A 20,850-nucleotide genomic window follows, 5' to 3' on the forward strand; every position below is an offset into this window, starting at 1 on the left:
ACATTCCTGCAGTCAACATGCCAATTGCATTCCAATGCCATGCCAACTCGCTCAAAACGTGGGACATCTGTGGCATTGTGGTGTGACAAAACTGCACATTATAGAATAGCCTTTTATTGTCCCCAGCACAATATGCACCTGTGTAATGATCATGCTGTTTAATCAGCTTCTTGATATGTCACACCTGTCAGGTGGATTAATTACCTTCACAGTAGGTATGGTGTTCTTTGGATGCACCTCAGCATTCTTTGTCCTCCAAACACGACGAGTTGAGTTCACCAAAAAGTTATATTTTGGTTTCATCTGACATTCTCCCAATCTTCTTCTGGATCATCCAAATGCTCTCTAGCAAACTTCAGACGGGCCTGGACATGTACTGGCTTAAGCAGGGGGACACGTCTGGCACTGCAGGATTTGAGTCCCTGGTGGCGTAGTGTGTTACTGATGGTAGGCTTTGTTACTTTGGTTCGAGAACTCTGCAGGTCATTCACTAGGTCCCCCCCGTGTGGTTCTGGGATTTTTGCTCACCGTTCTTGTGATCATTTTGACCCCACGGGGTGAGACCTTGCGTGGAACCCCAGATCGAGGGAGATTTTCAGTGGTCTTGTATGTCTTCCATTTTCCTAATAATTGCTCCCACAGTTGATTTCTTTAAACCAAGCTGCTTACCTATTGCAGATTCAGTCTTCCCAGCCTGGTGCAGGTCTACAATTTTGTTTCTGGTGTCCTTTGACAGCTCTTTGGTCTTGGCCATAGTAGAGTTTGGAGTGTGTCTGTTTGAGGTTGTGGACAGGTGTCTTTTATACTGATAACAAGTTCAAACAGGTGCTATTAATACAGGTAACGAGTGGAGGACAGAGGAGCCTTTTAAAGAAGTTACAGGTCTGTGAGAGCCAGAAATCTTGCTTGTTTGTAGGTAACTAGAGATCATGATTGATTGTTTTTTATAAGATAAGTTTAATGCTAGCTAGCAACTTACCTTGGCTTACTGCATTCGCGTAACAGGCAGTCTCCTTGTGGAGTGCAGAGAGAGAGGCAGGTCGTTATTGTGTTGGACTAGTTAACAGTAAGGTCGCAAGATTGGATGCCCCGAGCTGACAAGGTGAAAATCTGTCGTTCTGCCTCTGAATGAGGCAGTTAACCCACTAGGCAGTCATTAAAAATAAGAATGTGTTCTTAACAGACTTGCCTAGTTAATAACTTCTTAGAGATAGGGGGCAGCATTTAAACTTTTTGATAAATAGCATGCACAATTTCAACCTCCTGCTACTCATGCCAGGAATATATTATATGCATATGATTAGTAGGTGTGGATAGAAAACACTCTGAAGTTTCTAAAACTGGTTCAATCATGTCTTTGACTATAACAGAACTTATGTAGCAGGCAAAACCAAGGAAAAACTGTTCAGAGTAAAAAATAAAAAAAATCCTGACAGTTCCCTCAGTTGTCTTTGCCAAGGGAAATTAGATAGCGCCCATTTTACAGTTCCTACGACTTATCCAGGATGTCACCAGTCTTTTGAATTGGGTTGAAGTTAATTGGTGAAACGAAGAAGAGGCACATCCTGGAACAACGTTACACTTTTGATAGTTACGCAAGAGGGAAAAAGGGCCGTGTTTTGTTTACTTTATCGAATACAGTTTGCCCAGTCTACAATTTGATCGATTATTAACATTTAAAAATACCTAAAGTTGTATTACAAAAGTAGTTTGAAATATTTTGGCAAAGTTTATAGGCAACTTTTGAAATGTTTTGTAGTGACGTTGTGTTTTGGAAAGCAGTTTTTTTTCCAGATCAAACCTGCTTTATAAAATGGACATTTTGGGTATACATGGACGGAATTAATCGGGAAAAAAGTACCAATTGTGATGTTTATGGGACATATTGGAGTGCCAACAAAGCTCGTCAAAGGTAATGCATGTTTTATATTTTATTTTAGCGTTTTGTGTAGCGCCGGTTAAGAGGTTAAATTTTAAAAGGTATAAAAAATAAAAACAAAATACATTCGGCAAATCGGCTCCCAAAAATACCGATTGTTATGAAAACTTGAAAATCGGCCCTAATTAAACCAGCCATTCCGATTAAATCGGTCGACCTCTAGTTGAGCTGAAAATTTCTCAAATCCTAGCATCGTTTTTTTTTTTTTTTTAACACACCTTTATTTTACTAGGCAAGTCAGTTAAGAACAAATTCTTATTTTCAATGACAGCCTAGGAACAGTGGGTTAACTGCCTGTTCAAGGGCAGAACGACAGATTTTATACCTTGTCAGCTTGGGGATTTGAACTTGCAACCTTCCGGTTAGTAGTCCAATGCTCTAACCACTAGGCTACACTGCAGCCTAATATATATAATTTGGATTTCTAAGCCATTAAGGTCTGTATCATTCACAACTAAATCTATCGTATAGGACCCGTTTCAAATTAGCCCTTTTATGCTCAGAGCCACTTCATATGTGCACTCGCTCCGGAATGGGAAAAATATCCTTTCTACTTTATTCAGCTAAGTACAATTCTATTCTTCTTACTATAAAAATCATACAATATAAAATCTTGTCAGATAAATGAACAAGCCTACAGTTTATGTCAGGTATTCCCACAACTGGGGTACGCGCAATGCAGTTGTGGGTAATCCAAATAAGTAAGATTCCCATTTATTTATTTTTAAATACATTTATATTTCCAACAGAGCTATACATTTGGGTGATGTCCGTCCGTCCCCCGCCTGAGTAGCCTTGTTTCACTGCAAAAAAATACAATTTAATTAACCATCTAGTGTTCAACGAATTAACACAATGTCAAATACAGGTAGCCTAGTCAAATAATTAACATCCAAACCTATTAAACACTACTCTCTCGCGGGAATTCCACTAACGGTCCGTATGTAGCCAAACGCAGCTGCTGCTCATGTTGGTAGCTGTACTGATGGTGCAAAAGCCATGACAGGGAGACACAGTGGAGTGGTAACGCGAGTGCAAGCAGTTGCTCCCGACGCCACTTGGGTACACTGCAGCATCCATGAGAGGCTCTTGCTGCCAAGGGAATGCCTGACAGCTTGAAAACCATTTTCACTGTCGTGTCCAAAACGTTTAACTTTGTTAAAGCAAGGCCCCTGAACTTTCGTATTTTCTGCACTTTACAATGATATGGGCAGCGACCATGTAACACTTCTACAACATACAGAAGTGCGCTGGTTATCAAGGGGCAAAGTATAAACATGTTTTAATTGAGAGGATCTTAAAGTTCTCCTTTACTGACCAGACGACTAGTTTCTCACGACTGTCCTATCTGGGTGGGAATTTTTCCTTGCACGAATGATCTGAATCTAGGATTACAGGGACTCTCCGCAACTATATTTCAATGTGCGGAACAAAAATTGCGGCTATGATTAAGAAGTTGGAGCTCTTCTCTGTCTGCATTAACAAGGACAACACAGGTCTTTCCATCATTGTATGATTTTGTGTGCAAATTAACTCAAAGCTTACGGACAATGTCAAATGTGGCATAGCGAAGCACCCGAGTGAATTGGGTGCGGAATTACGCAGGTACTTTCCAAAAACGACGACACAAACAACTGGATTCGTTATACCTTTCATGCCCTGCCTCCAGTCCACTTATCAATATCTGAACAAGAGAGCCTCATCGAAATTGCAACAAGCGGTTCTGTGAAAATTTAATTTAAAATCAGAAGCCACTGCCAGATCTCTGGATTGGGCTGCGATCATGCTGTTAAGACACGGATGCCCTTTGCAACCACGTACCTATGGGAGAGTGGATTCTCGTACCTCACTAGCATTAACTAAATACAGGCACCGACTGTGTGGTGCGCGTTTGGCCAGTAACCGAAAGGTTGCTAGATCGAATCCCAGAGCGGACAAGGTAAAAATCTGTCATTCTGCCACTGAACAAGGCAGTTAACCCAATGTTCCTAGGTCATCATTGTAAATATGAATTCACTCTTAACCTCTCTGGGGTAGGGGGCAGTATTTTGACATCCGGATGAAAAGCGTGCCCAAAGTAAACTGCCTGTTACTCAGGCCCAGAAGCTAGGATATGCATATAATTGGTCGATTTGGATAGAAAACTCTAAAGTTTTTAAAACTTAAAATAATGTCTGAAAGTATAACAGAACTGATATGGCAGGCAAAAACCGAGGACAAACCATCGCCCCCAAAATTAATTCAGCCTACCACTGTTTCCAATGGCTGTCATGTTTATTATTCGGCGAAATCCTCCCAGATTGCAGTTCCTAGGGCTTCCACTAGATGTCAGTCTTTAGAGTTTCAGGCTTGTTGGAAAAATGGGCTAGAATTTTTAGGTTTTCTAAGTGGCTCCCATTTTGGCTGTAGTGTTTTCATGCGCGTGGATGAGAGCATAATTTTTGTTGTTTATCTCCAGTAAAAACAATAACGATTCTCCGCCTTCATTTTATCATATATATATATATATATATAATTAGGGTACATGAGGTTTGATTATAAACGTTGTTTGGAGAAGTTTATTGGTTACGTTTGGGATTCATTTTGAAGGAGGGAAACCGGTGGATTATTGAATGAAGCACGCTAGCTAAATTGAGTTTTTGGGGATATAAAGGACATTATCGAACAAAAGGATGTAGCTGGGACCTTTGAGTGCCAACAGAAGAAGATCTTCAAAGGTAAGGCATTTAGTATATCGCTATTTCTGACGTTCGTGGCACACCTGCCTGGTTGAAAAATGTTCCATGCTTTTGAATGCAGGGCGCTGTCCTCAGATAATTGCATGGTGTGCTTTCGCCGTAAAGCCTTTTTAAAATCTGACACAGCGGCTGGATTAACCTGTAGTGACGCCCAGCCTGTGAACGGGACCATTATCATCTGACATTAATTAGCATAACGCAACGGACATAAATCTTCCTAGAAAATCTTCCTATTCATGAAAATCACAAGTGAAATTTTGGAACACAGCTTTGCATTTTGTTAATCACCCTGTCATCTCAGATTTTCAAAATATGCTTTACAGCCAACGCTAGACAAGCATTTGTTTAAGTTTATCATAGCATTATGCCTTGCTAGCAGCAGGCAAACTTGTCACGGAAATCAGAAAAGCAATCAAATTAAATCGTTTACCTTTGATGAACTTCGGATGTTTTCACTCACGAGACTCCCAGGTAGACAGCCAAAGTTCATTTTTTCAAAAATATTATTTTTGTAGGTGAAATAGCTCCGTTTGTTCTTCACGGTTGGCTGAAAAAAAAAAAAAAAAAAAAAAAAAAAAAAAATCGCCTGGAAATTGCGGTCACCACAACGCTGAAAAATATTCCACATTAGCTCCATAATATCGACAGAAACATGGCAAACGTTGTTTAGAATCCATCCTCAAGGTGTTTTTCTAATATCTATTCGATAATATATCCGTCAGGACAATTCCTTTCTCTCTATGACCGATTGGAGTAATGGCTACCTCTCCAAAAATGAAGATACTGCCCCCTAACACCAAGAGGTTTTAACAAGAAGTTAAGGTTTATTTTGATGCATGACACTTGTATTTTCATGAATGTTAAATATTTCTATAATTTAAATTTCACACTGCAATTTCACCGGAAGTTGTCGAGATGGCACGGTAGCGTCCCACCTGCTGTGAGAAGTTTATTTAACTAGGCAAGTCAGTTAAGGTTAAATCAAATGTAGTGCTGAGTACCAGGCAGTTAGCAAGTTTGGTAGGCTAATAATGACCATCAGCATCAGTTCTTGGAGAAGCCCAATTACGATGACTAAACAGTGAAGTGGAATTTGACTGCAGTCATGACTCGTGACCGCCGTTGTGGCAGTTATACGGTCACCTTAACAGCGCTACCCATAATTAAGCATTTCACTGTTAGTCTACACCTGTTGTTTATAATGCATGTGACAAGTAACTGTAGTGATGCATTTGAGACATCACATTTTGTTGGTTAGCAGTGAATTTTTGCCATATTAGTATAGATGTGTCAGGAGTCAAAACAAGGTATCAATAACAAGATACAATGAGCTGAAACAAGCCACCTACGATTCCCAACATAGAAACTTCTTGTCATTGTTGCCAGTTATCTGACCATCCAGAATCATAACACTGACTTCTGCCCCAACGTTTGGGACGTTGTCAGCTAACAAGTCTATAAACCACACACAGCAGACCAACGAGGTTTAATCACAACTTTCAATCCAGAGGACCTGCATGCATGAGAATAGAGGAGTTCCCAGCAGAAGATTATTTTAACCAGAAGGCAGCTTGAATGGATGGGGATGACGGCGTTAAAAGGGGAAATGTGCCTTCAGTCAGGCGGATGAGCCGAAACAACTCAATGCGATCACATGAAACATTACCTTTACAATAAGGAAATCCAGAGCATTCCATGGCTCAGGACATCCTGCCTTTTGCCCTGAAAACTGCTCAGACCTGGTGGGGGTTAGGTCAGTGGGGAGCAGAATTTTGAAGAGAGAAATAAACCATAGAGCAGACTATTTACAGTTAGAGGCCTGTGGAGCAGACAACTGTTCAATCTACATCCCCTCGAAACATGTCTGTACATTCTGTAATGCTGCATCCCTCCTGAATAAGCCTGAGCAAAGAGACAAGGGGGGTATTCTTCTCTCAAGACGTGGGCAAGAATAGGGGGAGGTGTGGAGGGAGCAGCTGTGAGCCTCAAGTGGCAGAACTCAAGAGGTGAATGGGAAGTTGTGGCAAGGAGGCAGACAGAGGGGATATTGTGCAGGAGCACTCATGTGGGCCTCTGCTCTAAAAACACATGACTCCATTGTGGCACCAGAATAGCCACCAACTTTTCCCTCCCCCCTTGGTAAGCCCTCCCATACTCCCTCACTCCTACTCCTAGTAGACAATGCTCTGAAGACAGGAGCTTAAGGTCAAGTACTAAACCCGGACCACACCCCATCAGACTAAACCATGTGTTCAACCGGGATTGCCATAAAATAGCATGTTGATATAAGGAGCTTGTCTGTTACCAAGGAGGGCTTGTGTAATCTCTTCCTATAGGGCAGTGGAGCAGTCTTCACTGTGGCGTGCCCCTGGTGATGTTTGGGTGCCCTGTCAGGTTCCTGCACTAAAAAGGTGCGACTACAACCATTTTAGAAAGGATAACTCCTTTCTCACCTTGAAAATCCACAGATGGTCAGTAAAGTGACAAACTATGACCTAAACGGCTTCAGGCACATTGTTTTGGTAAGTCAGTCAATTTTGCTGAACTAGAATGCCATCTCAAAACCACAATGTTGCCCCGAACCATAAAATGTGGTCTAGGCCTTGGACAAAGGTAAAAATAGACTACAAGCAAACGCAACCAGGTGAACCCGGGCAATACTAAACACTGAGTCTAGGTCTTCTGTTCTTTCCCACCCATCACTCACCATAATCGTTAAGGCATCCCTCACTACGCAGCCAGCTCGAGCTGCAGCCTGGAACATATACCGAGTTCAGTTCAGTCACACTGACTGCCGTTGCTGGACTAGCTGGCACATTCAATGGGAATCATTCGTCACTATTATTGCCTCGCCTGGCTGATTTATTTATTTTTTCAAAAATGTCCCTCCTTTGCGCCTGTCCCGTCATTAATCGCCAAGTCAAAATGGTGGGTGGGAGCTCCATTATGAACGGGTCTCTTTAGCCTCGTGTTATTTTCTCTCAATGTTCTCTCAAGTACACAGTGTTTATTTACTGGGCCTTGATCTCCAGAGGAACCTTGAAACTGTGGCACTGGAACAGGCCACTGATATTCACCATCATGAGGAGCAGCGGGGGAATTCACGTCACTTCATAGACATAACTTTTCACCAATTCAAGTAACTCAGCCATGGACATATTACAGCAATTCTAAAGTTTATGAAGCATCAATATCAGGCTAATGTTCTAAAACAGGAAACCAAAGCGCACCCAGGACCTGTACTGCTAGTCAGAGGAAATGGAGAAAACAGGGTGGCCTTGACCGAACGTTGTGATTCTGGAGTAGCCAGGTTTAAGGTGGATGCTAGGTCTGGGTCTGGTGCAGGGGAGTGCCTGTCATGTCTCTGGGCCTGGCTCACTGACCACAAAGGATAGAGGGGGAATGCATTACTTCTCACCAGGGCAAACAACCAGTCATCCTGTCCACACCACACACACAGCCAGACAGCGCTCTTCCTGAGAGAGCTAAGCTCAGGGACCGAACCGCTAGTTGGTGGGTGTAGAGCCATGGTCCAATAGTCTCTACTTGACCTGGGATACTAATTTTACAGTATATTATTTATAATGTAGAATGGCCTAGTCTACAGGAATAGAATATTTAAAAACACTACCAGTACCTGTTTGGGTACCTCCCTCCCTGTCTGGACAAGACAACCAAGGAAAATGTCTACATGGGCTGCCCCTAAACCTGTGATGTGGTCTTTGAAAGTGCATATTAAGATGCTGTCTAAGCCTACGCCATCTTCTGGGATAGCTCTTTGACGTGCATGATGCGACAAGTGGCTTTTAAATGCAGTCACCTGTCCATGACTCACACACTTCACACGTCACGCTGCTGGAAAATTGCTGCATTTTGTGGATGAACATTAAGCTACACTAAAACTCCAGCTAAACACCTAGTTCAGTCTTTGATCATCCATCATGACGTCATTATGTTTTACTTCATCATGTGCATGTTATTTTATGATAGCTGTGGTGGCCTGAATGAAGGCTCAGCACAACAGCCCCAAACAAATATATCCCTTCAAATTGACAGTCTTGCTTTTTCACTTATACACTGCAATTGCAGCTATTTATAAACTCGCAATAAATTCAGATTGCCCACATTGAGAGATCAGAGTTGCCAGCAGGATTGTGGAGTGCCGTCCAAGTTCTGTCTCCAGCTTAAGCGTTTTCCATACGTTTAAAAAGTACCAAAAAAAAACACGTTGTCGCCAAATCCGCACCACATAGCTTGGTTAGCTGCTCACTGCAGAATTCAAAGCTCTTTTTCCCCACAAAACGACACACCCAGGAGCATTCCTGTCAATATACTGCAGGCAAAGCTCCTCTGGATTAGAGGCCCGCTCTGACCAAAACCTCAGCCAATCACAGACAGAGACACAGAGGACCTGGGCCCAACACCTGCAAGGACAACTCCATATTCTAGCCTATATTGGACAAACTTTTCAGAAATTACCAGTTCAGGGCAACCTGCTGAGCTTATAAGAACCAATGGCTTAGTGTTCAAATAAATAAAACAAATGCTGGTACTAACTCCTATACTGTACTTGGAATTAATGCAAATATAAATTGGGACAGATGTTCTTAAAAGGAGTGCATTACTGTAATGTGCCTACATAATGACAACTTGTCACCTTTTTTGAACACTAGCCTATGGACAGTGAATGAGTTACTTGGTGAGGGAACTGAAAGGTTTTTATTTAACCTTTATTTAAACTAGGCAAGTCATTTAAGAACAAATTCTTATTTACAATGAAAGCATAAAAGGTAAACTACACTAACAAAGGATCACTCCTCCCTGCCCATCCCAGTATTCTTCAACAGGAGACAGGAAGAAAACAGCCTCCCTGAAAAACACAAAGACAGGCCTCTACGTGTCCACGACCTTCATGCCAAGAAATGTCCTCAGCAATATTATCACATAGTAACTTAAGGCTGATTCATTCTCATTTCTCTAGTGACTTAACAGTTCCATTAGATTTAGATGTCATTTCAAAGTAAAGTCACAACTTGGCGTAGCCTATTTATTACTGAACTGTAATTTCAAGGCAGCAGCTCCTCTCCAAGTCAGGGTTCCAAACAAACGTTTTCCAGTTGATGGCAATGCAGATCATCCGGCTAGGTATTTGGTTAACTAAAATCAAATCAAATTTTATTTGTCACATACACATGGTTAGCAGATGTTAATGCGAGTGTAGCGAAATGCTTGTGCTTCTAGTTCCGACAATGCAGTAATAACCAACGAGTAATCTAACAATTCCAAAACTACCTTATACACATAAGTGTAAAGGGATAAAGAATATGTACATAAAGATATATGAATGAGTGACGGTACAGAGCGGCATAGGCAAGATGCAGTAGATGGTATCGAGTACAGTATATACATATGAGATGAGATGAGCTGTGAGATGAGTGCTTTTGGTGACAAGCCGAATTTCTTCAGCCTCCTGAGGTTGAAGAGGCGCTGCTGCGCCTTCTTCACGATGCTGTGTGTGGGTGGACCAATTCAGTTTGTCTGTGATGTGTATGCCAAGGAACTTAACTTACTACCCTCTCCACTACTATTCCATCGATGTGGATAGGGGGGTGTTCCCTCTGCTGTTTCCTGAAGTCCACAATCATCTCCTCCCTGTAGGCAATCATCTCCTCCCTGTAGGCCGTCTCGTCGTTTTTGGTAATCAAGCCTACCACTGTTGTGTCGTCCGCAAACTTGATGATTGAGTTAGAGGCGTGCGTGGCCACGCAGTCGTGGGTGAACAGGGAATACAGGAGAGGGCTCAGAACGCACCCTTGTGGGGCCCCAGTGTTGAGGATCAGCGGGGTGGAGATGTTACCTACCTTCACTACCTGGGGGCGGCCCGTCAGGAAGTCCAGTACCCAGTTGCGCAGGGCGGGGTCGAGACCCAGGGTCTCGAGCTTGATGACGAGTTTGGAGGGTACTATGGTGTCAAATGCCGAGCTGTAGTCAATGAACAGCATTCTCACATAGGTATTCCTCTTGTCCAGATGGGGTTGGGCAGTGTGCTTGAGATTGCATCGTCTGTGGACCTATTTGGGCGGTAAGCAAATTGGAGTGAGTCTAGGGTGGAGGTGATATGGTCCTTGACTAGTCTCTCAAAGCACTTCATGATGACGGAAGTGAGTGCTAGTCGTTTAGCTCAGTTACCTTAGCTTTCTTGAGAACAGGAACAATGGTGGCCCTCTTGAAGCATGTGGGAACAGACTGGGATAGGGATTGATTGAATATGTCCGTAAACACACCAGCCAGCTGGTCTGCGCATGCTCTGAGGGCGCGGCTGGGGATGCCGTCTGGGCCTGCAGCCTTGCGAGGGTTAACACGTTAAAATGTTTTACTCACCTCGGCTGCAGTGAAGGAGAGTCCGCATGTTTTGGTTGCGGGCTGTGTCAGTGGCACTGTATTGTCCTCAAAGCAGGCAAAAAAGTAATGTAGTCTGCCTGGGAGCAAGGCATGCTGGTCCGTGACTGGGCTGGTTTTCTTTTTGTAATCCGTGATTGACTGTAGACCCTGCCACATACCTCTTGTCTGAGCCGTTGAATTGCGATTCTACTTTGTCTCTATACTGACGCTTAGCTTGTTTGATTGCCTTGGAGGGAATAGCTACACTGTTTGTATTCGGTCATGTTTCCGGTCACCTTGCCCTGATTAAAAGCAGTGGTTCGCGCTTTCAGTTTCACGCGAATGCTGCCATCAATCCACGGTTTCTGGTTTGGGAATGTTTTAATCGTTGCTATGGGAACGACATCTTCAACGCACGTTCTAATGAACTCGCTCACCGAATCAGCGTATTGGTCAATGTTGTTGTTTGACGCAATACGAAAGTATTACACCCAAGTATTATGACTTGGGTGTAGAAGCTGTTCAGGGTCCTGTTGGTTCCAGACTTGGAGCATCAGTTATGCTTGCCGTGCGGTAGCAGAGAGAACAGTGACTTCGGTGGAGTCGGACAATTTTTAGGTCCTTCCTCTGACACCGCCTGTGTGAGTGAAATGTTAAAAAAAAAAAAAACAATTAGGCAAGTGATTTAAGAACAAATTCTTATTTACATTGACGGCCTACCCTGGGAAAAACCCTGGGCCAAATGTGTGCCGCCCTATGGGACTCTTAATCACGTCCGGTTGCGATACAGCCTGGAATCGAGCCAAGGTCTGTAGTGAGAGCTACAGCACTGAGATGCAGTGCCTTAGATGACTGCGCCACTCAGGAGCCCCAAACAGAGCGCTCAACGTGGAACACGAACCCACGACCCGGAGATTAAGAGTCTCATGCTCTACCAATTGAGCTAGCCAGGCAAAGGATGGCAGGGAGCTCGGCCCCAGTGACGTATTTGCCCGTACACACCACCTTCTGTAGCGCCTTGCAGTCGGATGCCAAGCGGTAATGCAGCCAGTCAATATGTTCTCAATGGTGCAGCTGAAGATCTGAAGGCCCATGCCAATTATTGTTCCAGGTATCTGAGTTTAATCAGATTCACTCTCAAAAAAAGAAAATCCCATTTTGTATAGCAATGTCACTCAGCAAAAAAAACAAAGTCAGCAAACTTAACATGTGTAAATATTTGTACGAACATAAGATTCAACAACTGAGACAAACTGAACAAGTTCCACAGACATGTGACTAACAGAAATCAAATAATGTGTCCCTGAACAAAGGGGGGGGGCAAAATCAAAAGTAACAGTCAGTATCTGGTGTGGCCACTAAGTGCATTGAGTACTGCAGTGCATCTCCTCATGGACTGCACCAGATTTGCCCGTTCTTGCTGTGAGATGTCACCCCACTCTTCCAAAGGCACCTGCAAGTTCACAGACATTTCTGGGGGGGGTGACATCTCACAGCAAGATCCAACAGGTCCCAGACGTGTTCAATGGGCTCGTCGCTGGCCATGGCAGAACACTGACATTCCTGTCTTGCAGGAAATCACGCACAGAACAAGCAGTATGGCATTGTCATGCTGGAGGGTCATGTCAGGATGAGCCTGCAGGAAAGGTACCACGAGGGAGGAGGATGTCTTCCCTGTAACACAGTGTTGAGATTGCCGGCCTGCAATGACAACAAGCGCAGTCCGATGGTGCTGTGAAACACCTCCCCAGACCATGACGGACCCTCCACCTCGATCCAGAGTACAGGCCTCGGTGTAACGCTCATTCCGTCGACGATAAACGCAAATCCAACCATCACCCCCGGTGAGACAAAACCGCTACTCGTCAGTGAAGAGCACTTTTTGCCAGTCCTGTCTGGTCCAGCAACGGTGGGTTTGTGCCCATAGGCGACGTTGTTGCCAGTGATGTCTGGTGAGGACCTGCCTTACATACAACTGGCCTACAAGCCCTCAGTCCAGCCTTGCTCAGCCTATTGCGGGCAGGATGAGCACTGATGGAGGGATTGTGCGTTCCTGGTGTAACTCGGGCAGTTGTTGTTGCCATCCTGTACCTGCCCCGCAGTTGTGATGTTCGGATGTACCGATCCTGTGCAAGTGTTGTTACACGTGGTCTGCAACTGAGAGGACAATCAGCTGTCCATCCTGTCTCCCTGTAGCGCTGTCTTAGGCGTCTCACAGTACAGACATTGTAATTTATTGCCCTAGCCACACCATGCCTCCTTGCAGCATACCTAAGGCACATTCACGCAGATGAGCAGGGACCCCGGGCATCTTTCTCTTGGAGTTTTTCCAGAGTCAGTAGAAAGGCCTCTTTAGTGTCCTAAGTTTTCATAACTGTGACCTTAATTGCATACCGTCTGTAAGCTGTTAGTGTCTTAACGACCGTTCCACAGGTGCATGTCCATTAATTATTTATAGTTCTTTGAACAAGCATGGGAAACAGAGTTTAAACTCTTTACAATGAAGATCTGTGAAGTTATTTGGATTTTTACAAATGATCTTTGAAAGACAGGGTCCTGAAAAAGGGACATTTCTTTTTCGCTCAGATATACACACACATACATACATACACACACACTGCTCAAAAAAAATAGAGGGAACACGTAAACACCACAATGTAACTCCAAGTCAATCACACTTATGTGAAATCAAACTGTCCACTTAGGAAGCAACACTGATTGACAATAAATGTCACATGCTGTTGTGGAAATGGAATTGGAAATGTGGAAATTATAGGCAATTAGCAAGACACCCTCAATAAAGGAGTGGTTCTGCAGGTGGGGACCACAGACCACTTCTCAGTTCCTATGCTTCCTGGCTGATGTTTTGGTCACTTTTGAATGCTGGCGGTGCTTTCACTCTAGTGGTAGCATGAGACGGAGTCTACAACCCACACAAGTGGTTCAGGTAGTGCAGCTCATCCAGGATGACACATCAATGCGAGCTGTGGCAAGAAGGTTTGCTGTGCCTGTCAACGTAGTGTCCAGAGCATGGAGGCGCTACCAGGAGACAGGCCAATACATCAGGAGATGTGGAGGAGGCCAACAATCCAGCAGCAGGACCGCTACCTCCGCCTTTGTGCAAGGAGGAGCACTGCCAGAGCCCTGCAAAATGACCTCCAGCAGGCCACAAATGTGTACGTGTCTGCTCAAACGGTCAGAAACAGACTCCATGAGGGTGGTATGGGGGTTGTGGGAGTTGTGCTTACAGCCCAACACTGTGCAGGACGTTTGGCATTTGCCAGAGAACACCAAGATTGGCAAATTCGCCACTGGCGTCCTGTGCTCTTCACAGATGAAAGCAGGTTCACACTGAGCACGTGACAGACGTGACAGTCTGAAGACACCGTGGAGAACGTTCTGCTGCCTGCAACATCCTCCAGCATGACCGGTTTGGCAGTGGGTCAGTCATGGTGTGGGGTGGCATTTTTGGGGGGGGCCGCACAGCCCTCCATGTGCTCGCCAGAGGTAGCCTGACTGCCATTAGGTACCGAGATGAGATCCTCAGACCCCTTGTGAGACCATATGCTGGTGCGGTTGGCCCTGGGTTCCTCCTAATGCAAGACAATGCTAGACCTCATGTGGCTGGAGTGTGTCAGCAGTTCCTGCAAGAGGAAGGCATTGATACTATTGACTGGCCCGCCCGTTCCCCAGATCTGAATCGAATTGAACACATCTGGGACATCATGTCTCGCTCCATCCACCAACGCCACGTTGCACCACAGACTGTCCAGGAGTTGGCGGATGCTTTAGTCCAGGTCTGGGAGGAGATCCCTCAGGAGACCATGCACCACCTCATCAGGAGCATGCCCAGGCGTTGTAGGGAGGTCATACAGGCACGTGGAGGCCACACACACACACTACTGAGCCTCATTTTGACTTGTTTTAAGGACATTACATAAAAGTTGGATCAGCTTGTAGTGTGGTTTTCCACTTTAATTTTGAGTGGGACTCCAAATCCAGACCTCCATGGGTTGATAAATTTGATTTCCATTGATAATTTGTGTGATTTTGTTGTCAGCACATTCAACTGTGTAAAGAAAAAAAGTATTTAATTAGAATACTTAATTCATTCAGATCTAGGATGTGTTATTTTAGTATTCCCTTTATTTTTTTGAGCAGTGTATATACACACACACTTCTTTTTACGTTCTAAGTCCATAACAACGAAATCAGAAAACAACTTTTGCAGTCTGGGAGAAATCCCCCCCCAATGTGGAGGGTGGAGTTTCCCACGAATTAAATTGCGCACCCTACAAGAGACCTGTGTTTGACTAGCAGTGTTTTTGTACTGCACAATGTAATGGCAGAGTTTACAACATTTAATTGTAGAAAGTTTTTTGGGAAAGCCTTTGGAAATGTTTTATTTAAACAGTTCATGACTGAATTGTCCATCGCTAAGATTTAAATATAACTTTGGAATAAACTTTTATACCTGGTTTGCATACCCATTACTGTTTAAATAAATCTTGATAATAAAAATAAAAGCAAATTGTAAACTTTTTTTTTTTTATTTTTTTTTTTTAAATGTGACCAATGAAAACAATTCACTGCCACCCTAGCGACCAATTTTAAATTGATGTTGCATCGCCATGTCAAAGGGTCTACTGTTTTGGTCGCAGTCTCGAATCCTGCAATTGTGTGAGTTTAAGTCCTCATCTTCTAAAATAATTTCAATGCCACTGAATAACTGCTTAGACTGTTGTATAGTATCATGCGAGGGCAGGTGGCTTTGACTACTTCTACAGGTAGACCAGGCAGCATATAAAACAGACTGGGGGAGCTGAGGGACTCATTAGTGTTTCTAACAAGAGAACAGATCTAGGATCAGATTCCCAAATCCTATTCTTTACCATTTGGAGGATAAAAAATAAAATTAAAAAAATCTGACCATGGAAGTTCAGAGGGACTCTTCAGGGTTTGTTACAGTGAACACTGCAATACCAGCACTGGGCTACACATCCTTCTCCACACTCCAAGTCCAAACATGGATACCTTTTAAACCAGAATGGTTTCAAATCTATGAAGTCACATACATTCACTTTTTGTATCATGCATAGGCCTACTTAATTACAAACTACGCAAAAATATAAAATGCAACAATTTTACTGTGTTACAGTTCAAAAGGAAATCAGTCAATTGAAATAAATTCATTATGCCCTAGTCTATAGATTTCACATGACTGGGCAGGGGTGCAGCCATGGGTGGGCCTGTTTCCCTTGTGGGTGGGCCTATACCCTCCCAGGCCCACCCATGGCTGTGCCCCTGCCTAGTCATGTGAAATCCATAGATTAGGGCCTAATGATTGAGGCCTGTTGGACGTACTGCCAAATTCTCTAAAATGACGTTGGAGGCAGCTTATGGTAGAGAAATTAACATTGAATACACTGGTAGCAGCTCTGGTGGACATTCTTGCAGTCAGCATGCCAATTGCACATTCCCTCAACTTGGGACATCTGTGGCATTGTGTTGTGTGACAAAACTGCTCATTTTAGAGTGGCCTTTTACTCTACCCAGCACAATGTGCACCTGTGTAATGATCATGCTGTTTAATCAGCTTCTTGATATGCCACACCTGTCAGGTGGATGGATTATCTTGTCAAAGGAGAAATATTCACTAACAGGGATTTAAACAAATTTGTGCACAAAATCGGAGAGAAATAAGCTTTCTGTGCGCATGGAATATTTCTGGGATTTTTTATTTCAGCTCATGAAACCAACACTTTCCATGTTGTGTTTATATTTTTGTTCAGTATACTTTCTCTGACCTAATTTCGCAAAGTAGCCATGAGTCATCATTGCTTAGGGCCTGCATGGAAAAATGAGGGTGACTTCCCAAGTTATTCGAGAACCTCAGAACGACACAGTCAGGAACAGGCTTGGGAGATAAGATCGCTAGAGATGGTTCCCAGACAGCTTTCATCTCTTCACTAAACGCACCCACCCATATACATCACTTTGCTTACCACTTCTGAGAGTCATCTAAAAATAAGAAACACATTCCCGCACAATTAATAACACAATAGGCCTACACCATACAGTCAATGGCTTACACTCAAGCCTCCGACATACACCGAGTACACCAAACATTAGGAACGCCATCCTAATATTGAGTTGCGTGCGCCTCCCCCTCGGAACAGCCTCAATTCGTTGGGCCATGGACTACAGGGTGTCAAAAAAGTTCCACAGGGATGCTGGCCCATGTTGACTTCAATGCTTCCCACAGTTGTGCCTAGTTAACTGGATGGCCTTTGGGTGGTGGACCATTCTTGATACAAAAAAGAAACTGTTGCGCATGAAAAACCCTGCAGTGTTGCAGTTCTTGACACAAACCGCTGTCCCTAGCACCTACTACCATACCCTGTTCAAAGGCAGTTGTATCTTTTGTCTTGTCCATTCACCCTCTGAATGGCACACACACAATCAATGTCTCAATTGTCTCAAGGCTTAAATTATTTAACCTGTCGCCTTCCCTTAATTGAAGTGGATTTAACAAGTGACATAAATAAGGGATCATAGCTGTCAGTGTCATGGAAAGAGCAGGTGTTCTTAATGTTTTGTACACTCATTGTACAGTAGCATCATTCGTTAAGGCTATAGTATGAGACTAAGAAATGTAGGGCCTAGGAAATAACCTAATTAAAAAAAGTGTAAACATTTAATGCAGTTGTGTAACATGCGGTGTGCTTGATAAGACATAAACAGGGAACAACAACAGTTCCTGTATTAAAGTGCTAGACCTACAGGTTTAGTTTTGGTGAATTAATCAAACTGATGAGACTTCTCTGAAAAGAGCTTTCCATCTGCTTAGTTGCTTATGCAAAAGCAATGTTGCCTGTGCAAATAGGAAAAAGGATTGTGGATGAAGTCAACACAAGTGTGGATTTCTGTTAAGTTAGCCTATGTACTGAGACACGGAGCAAATATTTTCTATCACATTAGCCTACTATCAGAGAGAATAGACTGCTTGTAAAATGATGTATCAAAGCATTCCTTTATCAGAGTGTTGTAAATAGAGTGAATATCAAGACATATCTGGCTGATAAAGAAATTACGTTGATCATCTTTCCACCCACATTTCCACTCAATTGCATCCGCCAGGCTGTTTAGGCCAATTAGAACTCGACTCCTAAAAATGGAACATCACCCTGAGCTTTAACCCTCCCACTTTTCCAACACCAGTAGCCTGACAACAGTAGGGCAATGGTGTATGAGCCAGGGGCCATATGGCCCTTAAGACAAACAAAAAAAACTTTATGTGGATCCAGTGTGCTTTCTGCAGTGCATCCAAAAGAAAATTATTCAAATGAAACCCTGTCTTTCATATCTTTAACATTCCAAGGCATTTGAGTCAGCTATGAAACAAAGTCTCTATTTATTACATTGGGTTCCTGTTCCCCAATCAGGTTTACTAATCAGAGTTAGGGGTCAAAATGGTCGCTGTATCTTGTTCAGCACAGAACTCTTTCAAAGAAGTTGAAGCTGTAAGGGCCACTAAATGCAGACACATGGCAAACAGAGCAGCTTAGAGGGGGAAGTGTAAATACACTATTTCATCAGAAGGAAATGACTTGCACATTACACACCCCACTGGAATAACCCCAAATAGCAAGTTCAAGAATGACAGACTTCAGCTAAACATACACCTAATTTCACTGTTGGGATCTTGCACCTTAAAAAGCACAAGAAAGACGATTGGCACTCCCCATCTCAGATTGTTCTGAAATCGTTTATGTTAGAAACAGATGAGATTAGTATTCCAGGAACATTATTTTGTTTAATTGAATTTGATCACTGTGAAATTCAGCTAATTGATTGCACACAACTTGGCTATTAAAAATAACCTAAAATCCAAGTTGGAGTAAACATTTTCTAACAATGAGTTAGACATGAGGAACCCAAACAAATGGTCAAGACACCCACATCCCACCCCAACAACAAGTATATAGTATCCGTTCTCTATGTTTGACAAGTAGTATGGAGCTGGGGCTCTGAGTATTGTTTCTTCATCCTACATAATGTATTTTCAGTGAATTTGGTGACATTTTTTTCCCCCCTGTCCAGAGAAATTAGTCATTGAAGTTGTTGGGTTTATGTCCCAGCTTACATCCTGATTTTACCAGGTTCTGACCACTAAATGGTGCTGTTCCAGGTGGGTTTTTTTTTTAAAGAATCCCTCCTATTCATTGGAATTGGTCCACAAATGCAAAAAAAAAATTTTTTAAAAAATATATATATATTTTTTTTTAAGTGGTACCGTGGTAGTCTTACTCATTAGGAAAAAAAGTTTGGTCCAAATCATGTGTTAGGTACTACATTTATTTGAAATTATATGAATCCTAAAAAATGTAAATGGACAATATGGGTGCAATCAATTACCTTAATTTCTCAGAGATATAATTATATTTCAACAAAATAATGTTTCCAGAATGCTTATCTTATCTGCTTCTAACTGTTCTGAATTTGTTTCTGTAATAAGAGATGGTGTCAGGGCTTGCTGAAATGACATGGAACGACCTTGTTCCTATTTGGTATTTTTCTGTTTGTAATTAAGTTTTTCCACAGCTCATACATTAGTAATGCAGTTACAATGCTGTGGAGGATTTTGGCAGCATGTGGTTGGGTGGAGGTGAAAGGAAGTGGAACTGAATTACAGAGGAGAGAGTCCTCTAACTTTGAAGTTTGGCTACCCCACTCTTTTTTGCTCCAAGATGTGTCATAAAACGTATGTCAGCGACACTTGTGTGTGTGTGTAAGCTCAGACAATGAGCAAGAGCACTCGTTGTCACAATGTATAGAGGCAAATGGGTTTTGTTAAGTTCACTACCAACTTGTCTGGCTGCTTTTTTTGGACATTGGAATGAGAATCAAAGAGGAAGTAGACACTGAGGTAACTTGAATTATAGACATCAATGAACTGCAGTGAAATGTCTTATCACTATTGATTACTATAGCGACACTTCGTTCACAAACTCCTACACCAAATGATTTGGATACGGCACAACAATTCTGTCTAGGGTCTGCTTCCCATATTTCATTGATTTGTTCATTGACAAACTTACGTTCAGAACAAGCATTGTAACTAGATAAACATACATTATCTTACCTTGTTCAGTTGTTTTTCTCATCGTCTAAGATGACTCCTTTCCTTATTGTGTTTCCCGCATACAGCTGACGGATAATTTAAAAAGCTGCTTTTGTAGTTCCCTTGTTGATTAAATCAAGACTGGCTAACCAAATACATTCAGCTAACGTTAGCCTGTTAGCTAATGACGTTGTCGTTCAGAATCAAGCAGTAAAATTACGCAATTAAATTAGCTAACAGTCAAAAACATAAGCAACCCGCAAAGGTATGTATCTACAAGGTGGTGTACCTGTTTGCTATTGCTATCTTACCCGAATATTAAAACCTGTCTTGTAGTAAAATACGTTGAATTGTACATCCTTTTCAAACCTACTGGCTGGCTTTTCGAGCTGACTAATAACTGCTAGCCAGCTACTCTACTTCCTTTTTCTAGCAAAGTACTATTCTGCCAGCAGCACAAATGATAACGTCACTTTAGTTATGGCAATAAAAAAAATCTAGATAAAAGCCCGCATTTCAACACATTACAATATCATTAGTTGATTACAAATATATATATTTTTTTTATCAGCAGCCACTTTTATTGTGCCAACAAGAAATGTCGATAAGTAATTTATGAAAACAAATCCAAAATAAGGTTGATTTTCTTTTTTAAAGACCAATAATGA

General features: G+C 42.7%; 1 protein-coding gene across 10 annotated transcripts in view; it reads right to left on the minus strand.

Annotated features, from left to right (window-relative positions):
• LOC112250770 (unconventional myosin-IXb-like) overlaps nucleotides 1-20,596 on the minus strand; it is a 99,771-nt gene extending 79,175 nt beyond the window's left edge. For 5 of the 10 annotated variants that reach the window (XM_042322046.1, XM_042322048.1, XM_042322042.1 and 2 more), the window contains exon 1: nucleotides 20,204-20,596. The gene's annotated coding sequence lies outside the window, so the exon portion shown is untranslated. The remainder of the gene's footprint in view (nucleotides 1-20,203) is intronic. The other 5 variants (XM_042322051.1, XM_042322047.1, XM_042322049.1 and 2 more) reach the window with 2 other exon arrangements.
• Between the last annotated feature and the right edge of the window lie 254 nt (nucleotides 20,597-20,850).

Source organism: Oncorhynchus tshawytscha, linkage group LG05 (assembly GCF_018296145.1).
Source record: "Oncorhynchus tshawytscha isolate Ot180627B linkage group LG05, Otsh_v2.0, whole genome shotgun sequence".
NCBI classification, from domain to species: Eukaryota; Metazoa; Chordata; class Actinopteri; order Salmoniformes; family Salmonidae; genus Oncorhynchus; species Oncorhynchus tshawytscha.